Below are 7,496 nucleotides of genomic sequence, written 5' to 3'. Positions count from 1 at the left end.
ATCTTCAATGCCTTTAGAAGGCACAGCAGAAATTTGAGGTCGGTCGGACTAAATCCCTAGGAGGAGTTCGTTAAAGTACGAAGTGTGTAAATCATCCAAAATTGACGTAAATTCAAAATGGCCGACTTCCTGTTGGGTTTAGGCTATGGCTCCAAGAGACTTTTTTGTGCGTCTGGACAAGATCACGTACCAGAAAATTCGTGCACGTAGGTGAAACGTGCGCGGGGCTGCTTCGTTAAAGGTCACTTTCTGTTGCCAGCAGGTGGCGCTATGACTGTGGGTGAATGTCGGCATGTACATGTGTTCAGGGCGGGACTCTCATCCTAGATGTACAGTTTGGTCCAGATGTGAGCATGTACACTGAAGTTACAACAACTTCCTGTTTCATTGCGAATCATCGACGCCACGGACACGCCCATTGACGAAAACGCGCAAATAGCACAACTTTTCATCGTCAATGCCTTTAGAAGGCACAGCAGAAATTTGACGTCGATCCGACTAAATCCCTAGGAGGAGTTCGTTAAAGTACGAAGTGTGTAAATCATCCAAAAATGGCCTAAAATTCAAAATGGCCGACTTCCTGTTGACTTTAGGCTATGGGTTCTTGAGGCTTTTTTGTGCGTCTTGATATGATACATGTCCCCAGAAATTTCGTACATGTAGTTGAACGTGAACGAGGGCTAATTTTTTCCAATTTTCTAGGTGGCGCTAGCGAGTCATTTTGCAACGCCCATGTGCGAAACTTGTAGAATACGAAATTTTTCACCGGTTCTGACATGTTTGCAAATTTTGGTGAGTTTTCGAGATGTTTAGGCCATGTCATTGGCCTACTTTGCAGAAAAAAAAAAAAAAAATAAAAAAGAAATAAAATAATCCGAGCAAATTCAATAGGGACCTCACCGGTCGTGCTCGGCCCTAAAAAATCCGAGCAATTTCAATAGGGACCTCGCACGTCGTGCTCGGGCCCTAAATATATATATAATATATAATCCAGCAAATTCAATAGGGACCTCGCACGTCGTGCTCGGGCCCTAATTATTTATCATACTGGGTCGGACTTGATGAATTTAGCGCGATATACGTCCTTTTTTAAAATAAGATTTCGATACAGTATGGAAATAAGATGAATTGAATTATATTCACAGAAAGTATAAAACATATTACATGTGTACATTAAAAGTAATAAAAAAAAAACAACAGCATAAAATGTTGTGAAAATTACTTGTACAACACTTGTACAAATGTACAAAATTTCTTCCGGGGGGCATGCCCCCCATTACCCCCCAAGACTGTCCAAGGTCCACCCACCATATCTCTTAAAATCCTGTGGGAAACACTGCTGTTCATCGATCAGTTTCTTACTGCAGTAATGTAGCGCACAGTAAGTATTTCAGAGCACCTGAACCTGACAGCTGCCTTAATGTCCACAGAGTCACTGTGTTATAAAGACCCGTGTAGCTTATAGATTTTATTCTGTGCTGAGGATAAATCCACGATGTCTGGAGATTGTCTGTATCATCGATGACAAATTGAGCATAAAAGCGGTCATGTTCAGATCATGTTTGGGTAAAAAAAAAAAATAGCTTATCTAGCTGGGATATCAATGTTTCTAAGACGTAACTGCGTTCAGCTATGTGCTTTGATATCGACAGTATGACTGAGGAAATGTCAACAGCCGCATACAGAGGGCGCTGTTTAACTGGTATTGCATTGTGTTGCATGTAAAGAGTGGCCGAGCAGTAAAGCGCTCTTGAGAATGGCAGTCTGCATTAGTGATGTGCGATACCACTTAATTCCTATCCGATCCGATACCAAGTATACCAAGGATAGCCTCTTGAGATACATGATCTCATTTTCAAGAGGGTCCTATAATCATTGGGCTCGGGCCTTTTGCTTGTTTGCTTTGCTTTACCCCTGTCTGTCTTACACTTCCACTGCCTAGGCATGCTAGAAAAAAGGTGAAAAGTGCAAAAAAACATTCAGAATCATCATAAGGGGATTGTTATAACATTTATAAACTGTTACAACCATTTGGAAGAATCAGATCAGAAGGAGCTTATTGCCAAGTAGTGTTATCATACAAGGAATTTGCTTTGGTGACAAGGTGCTACAAGCAGACAACATACAGTTGACATAAATAAATGTAGGAATATATAATATGGAATAGACAATGCAAGTTATAATACAACTATTTGCAGAGAAAGAACAACATCGCAGATATTTACTTGTGCGTTATTCTGGGGTTGTGTTAAATTATAAATTGACAATATAAAAATACACAACAACAAAGATTAACAATTAAACACGTGCAATGTGCCAGGTTTGTGCATGAATGAAATTAATTTACAAGTGCAGAGACATTTGTATGATTTGAAAGGGGGGAGTGTATGGAAGATTTTATTGGACTTCAATATTTGTAACCACAGAAAACAATCCACAAATGTGTACTATGATGCGCAAATATTTCACTATCTACAAATATATTTTTACATTTGTGATGTGTAAATCATATCCACAAAAATACAGAGTGACTTCTACACACAGAACAGTTTTTGCACATTTGCAGATTGCTTTCTGTCAATTTGTGGGTCATGTTACATTTGTAACTTCCTTTTTACACATTTGTGGAATTTTGTCCAATGTGTACTGCGCGATCTGTAAAAAAAATATACACAATATCTCATTACCCAAAACATGTATTTTCACATTTGTGAAGCTCACGTTGGAGAGAATATTGCCCGTAGCGGTGTGCGGAGTTCCCTACCGCGAAGACGCACGAGCGACCCAGCTCGTTTTCCTCTCCTGAACAACAGCGAGAGAGCCCTTCACCAAAATGTCCAATAATTCCACTGATGACCTGAGAAAGTGGGAACTATATCCGCTGGAGTTGTTCTCCTGATGTTCATAAGCTCTTCTCTGGTAAAAGAGCACGGGGAATCACAGCTGAAAACTAAATTAACACACAAAAACAAAACAAACAAAGCACCTAACACAGAGGCCGCTATACTCAGTGCCATTTCCCCACAACAACCAGCCATTACATAGCTAGCTGTTTAAGGTCTGTGAGTTTGAAGCTAGCATGAATGCAAAGCATCAAATTAAATTCAAGAACGGCTACTTCAGGTGATATAAGTTGCAACAATGCAATAAAATGAATGCTAGCAAAAAAATAATCTTGATTAAAAAAACTTTCTTACCTGAAATCAGATTTTGCTTTTAAAATTCACAGTGCTGCTAACAGAGACATGTCACTTCTCATGTGAGCTTGAAAATTAATTGGCGTCTACGTATTGATGACATCACCGCAGTTGTTTTCCGATATCTGAAAATGTTACAGCTAACCCAGTGTTACACCACTCCCCGGTCTCCCCTATTAGCTCTGGAAAGATGTTTTGCTGACAGTATAGTGAACCAATGAACTGTATACATGTGAGCATTAAAGATAATTTTTGAATTAAAAACAATAGAAAGAAAAACATCTTAACTAGATTTTCTGTATGTTTTGTATCTTTAAACCACAACTTAGATCTCCCTCAGAAGTTGTCTTCATGGAATGGAATTAGGTATGTATGTGTGTGTAGGGGTGGGGGGGGGGGTACTTGGACTCGTGACCTCACTGACCTATCTCTTACCATATGTGGTATCATCCCTGGCAGTTATGATATCACTATCGTTCTATTCATTGGAAGTGTGGCATTTTGAGTCATAAAATCCAGCTCTGCGCGTTCTGCGCCAGTGAGCAAGGTGCAAACAAATCAATATTTCCACAGAGGGGAGAATATTACTGCTCATATTGACAGTGACGACACCACCAAGAGCCAATTCACATTTCACAATAACGACCTGCAGCTCAAACATAAGTCATTTTGAAAAACTGCACCAGGGCTGAAAGTGCTAATGGCAGCTGTTTAAATTCAGAAAAATGTACAGTACACTACCGCTCTCAATGAAAGGAGCAGAATTGATCGATGGCTCCATTCATTCACTTTCCCAACCGCCCCCATTTCATCAAAATGGCGTGACCTATGGCTGCTGCCCAACTGGTGGAGCACAGAGGGTTCCCCGCCACAGAGGATATAAATACATGGAGAGCGAGCAATTACCTAGAAGCATTTACCCTCTCGTCGTCTCTGTTGGACACCAGGCTCAAAAGATCTCTGACACCATGAAAGTAAGTACAATTCACAAAACATTTTGGTTTCATTCAGTTGGAAAATCTGCATATGAAGCGTTTGTTTTTCCTTTTTCCAGCATAGTTTCACCTCTTTATAGGGGTACTATACAGACAAATTTGCAATGTAGAAAGTGAATACAGTTTTCATCTGGATGCATTAATGAAAATTAGAAGATAAAAACATTACAGTAAATTACTTTCTAGAATTCTGCAATTCTTAAGGTAGCCGAAGATTTTATGTAATTTTATGCATCAATTGCTGATGCAAAACATGTTTTTACATACAGGTCTGTATCTACAGATATAGCCATAATATGCTATTTAGCACAAAAGTATCAAAGTTATGAATTCATTTTAGGTTGTAAAATAGTAAACAAGTGCGTATTGCGTTAATCAGAACACGTCAGATTGAGTGTTTCTCTGAGAAGGATGTACTTGAGAAATGGGAATTAAAGAGTTTGTTCGTATTTCCTATATCCCTCAGGGTTTGAGGACCATCACATTAACTTATGTACTCACCCTTTTACTACTGGCGTCCTTTATTGCACAGTCGTGGAGTGCACCGAAGGTAAAGCTGCTTTATTTCTCTTCTCTGAAATGAAGTGAATGAATTGTTAGCTAACAGGGCAGGATTACAAAGCCTAAGCATAAATGTACAGCTCTTAGATGAAGCAAATCATTTTCTTTGTTTCTTCATTAAAGGGCTCTTTCCAACGGAGAAACTGGACCCCGCAGGCTATGTTGTACCTCAAGGGCACTCGTATGTATTTAATTACTGACTAGATACAACATTATATAATATGTAAAATAATCATATGAATAAATACACAATATTAGTCTAATATATCATAACATTTTATTTAAAAAGGAGTTTGTTTTATTCCATGCCAGTCATAATGTGAATAAACAAGGCAGAATTAAATGTGAATACGCTACAGACTGCTGTAACTGAATAAAACAGCTCTTTATTGTGAAAGGAATGAGTTTATACTGGGTATATTACAATTGTGTGTAGATTCATTCATATTGAATGACTAATGTATATTTCATTTCTTATCTGTTTTCTTTCTGGGGGGTCCAGAGGGACGCAGGTTCATCTCAGAAGACCGAAAGAAGGAGATGTCTATGACACATTACACTTAGGTACAACAAACATTACTAAGCAAAATTGTTATGTAGTTTAAACACCATTGTTAAGCATCTTTCTATAGTAATGAAAAATGGTAAGGGAATAATAATAATAATAGTAGTAATAATAATAATAATAGTAATAATCCTAAACAGTCTTGGAATTGGAATCACCTATGAAGTGGACAGATAATCCGTGTTTGGTGTTTGTTCCTTGTCAGAGACCCGCAGTCAGAACACAGAGAAACTGAGCGTGGATCAGGCTGCCACTGTCCTGCTCATTTCCTGCAGCAGACCAGAGAGGGAGGTGAGGGCAGCAGCTGGACCAGATATGCAGGTTATATTTAAGGGCTGAGGTTTGGCTTCAGAAACACGGTTAAACTAAAGTTTTAAATAGATTATGATCAAAATGGTTAATGCATTTTTCTTAATTATATGTGTTTTTCAATCACGATTAGGGAAGAAGTCAACACTCTCTCCTGCACTGAGGATGTCCCAGATGTGCATATCACAGTTATATCAACTCAGAGCTCAGAGAATTTTATTGTTCACAGAGATTTTAGTGAGTTAATCAAACTGGAATTGTAAAAGTTGGGGGACAAAGACAGGATTTTAAAATGTAACCTGTGTGGAGCTTTGGTCTCCCCATCTGGCAGTGAGAGTAACTACACATACAGTCGATGCATGTTCATGATGTCTCAGCCAGGCTTATGTTAAGAAATACTCACAAAAACACAGGTGATGAAACATTTCCACAGTTCCAAGACAATAATCTGTTATTTAGGTAGAGTAAATGTGAAAGCTACATAGTCTACTCCCAATATGTTCATCTTCCGCTACATGCCCTCCTCTTCTCTCAGGACTCTCCAGTGAGGAAAAACTGTCATCACTCTCTTTTTTTGGCTGTAATCCTTCCTGAATGCAGAGTTCATATTTTATCTGGACCATCAGAAACTTCAAAATCAGAAACACTGACACCATAGGCTATGATAGTTGCTGTAGCTACTCCGGTTGCTCTAGAGCCATGTAGAGTTGGTATGACTGCATACAATAAATGTTACCAAAGAATATTAACACAAACTATGCAATCATCTTTCCAATGGAATGGATTTTTTTACAGCATGGCGGATCATGGAGTTCTCTACATGGCTCTGGGTTGCTCCCCACTTCAGCTTTGGAAAACCATCATTAATCAGCATTGTGTAAACTCATTTGACGAGGGCATGAACGTAACGGACATTCACATTTATGTTTTTCCAGCTTTAAAATGTCATTGAAATTACTCCCTTGGTCATACTGGATAACTACTGGATACTATTCTGCATGTTCATTGCAACATGACTGTCTGCAATTAATTTAAATTAGTTTAATGGTTTTAAAAACAAAGACCTCTTACCACCCTCTCTCAGCACCTGCTTGAGAAAGCTTTAAGACATACTTTCAACAGGCAAAAGTAGTACAGGATTACCACACTCGCACTGACCTCAGATTTAAGAATCTTTCTAATATTTTCAATGCTTTTATTGATGGCATAGGCAACAAAGACATACATTATCATAAGATGGGGTGTTTTTTTCTACAAACATAGCGGTCGAGACTTAAATTCTATAATTTAATGTTACTTTTCTCTTTCTCATCTAGCCGATGAAAACCCAAATGACGTGTATTTCCAGGAGCTGCCAGTGTGGAAGAGAGAATATTTGATTTTTGAATACAAGGTGTTCGGTTCTTTGTGAGGGAGAAGAACAGCTGTTTTGTAAATATGAATTCTCTGACTACGTTTGAAATGTGATTTTTAAAAAGAGTATGTATTCATAGCACTATTAGTCTGGGTTGTCCACGTTTTTTTTTTTTTTAATTCCTTCAAAAAATGTTGAGGAATGTTTCTACTGATATTATCACAAAGTGTCTGATAAACAGATATTATTTATTATGCCATATCAAGTATACAATAAATTTTGTGACATGACCAATGGGAAACTTGCTGAATTTCTGTCTTTCGGCATCAATATTTGTCTTATTTATGTCACATTTTAGGTGCATACACACTTTTTGGGCATTTTCTCTAAGAAAGATTGTCTGGTTTGAGAAATTACAGGATAGAATGTACATACATCCAACTGGCTTTTCTGTGAATGTTTCTGTTTTGAATCAAAATATGTAATTCACGTGAAGATCCGAAGCAGTTTTTTGT

General features: G+C 38.1%; 1 pseudogene; it reads left to right on the top strand.

Annotated features, from left to right (window-relative positions):
• Nucleotides 1–3,890: 3,890 nt before the first annotated feature.
• On the top strand, nt 3,891–7,038 carry LOC119887995 (annotated as a pseudogene).
• The last annotated feature ends 458 nt before the right edge of the window (nt 7,039–7,496 follow it).

Source organism: Micropterus salmoides, unplaced genomic scaffold, assembly GCF_014851395.1.
Source record: "Micropterus salmoides isolate LMB-PRFRI ecotype aquatic unplaced genomic scaffold, ASM1485139v1 Ms_hic_scaffold_4632, whole genome shotgun sequence".
Lineage (NCBI taxonomy): Eukaryota > Metazoa > Chordata > Actinopteri > Centrarchiformes > Centrarchidae > Micropterus > Micropterus salmoides.
This window is presented reverse-complemented; position numbering and strand designations above follow the sequence as displayed.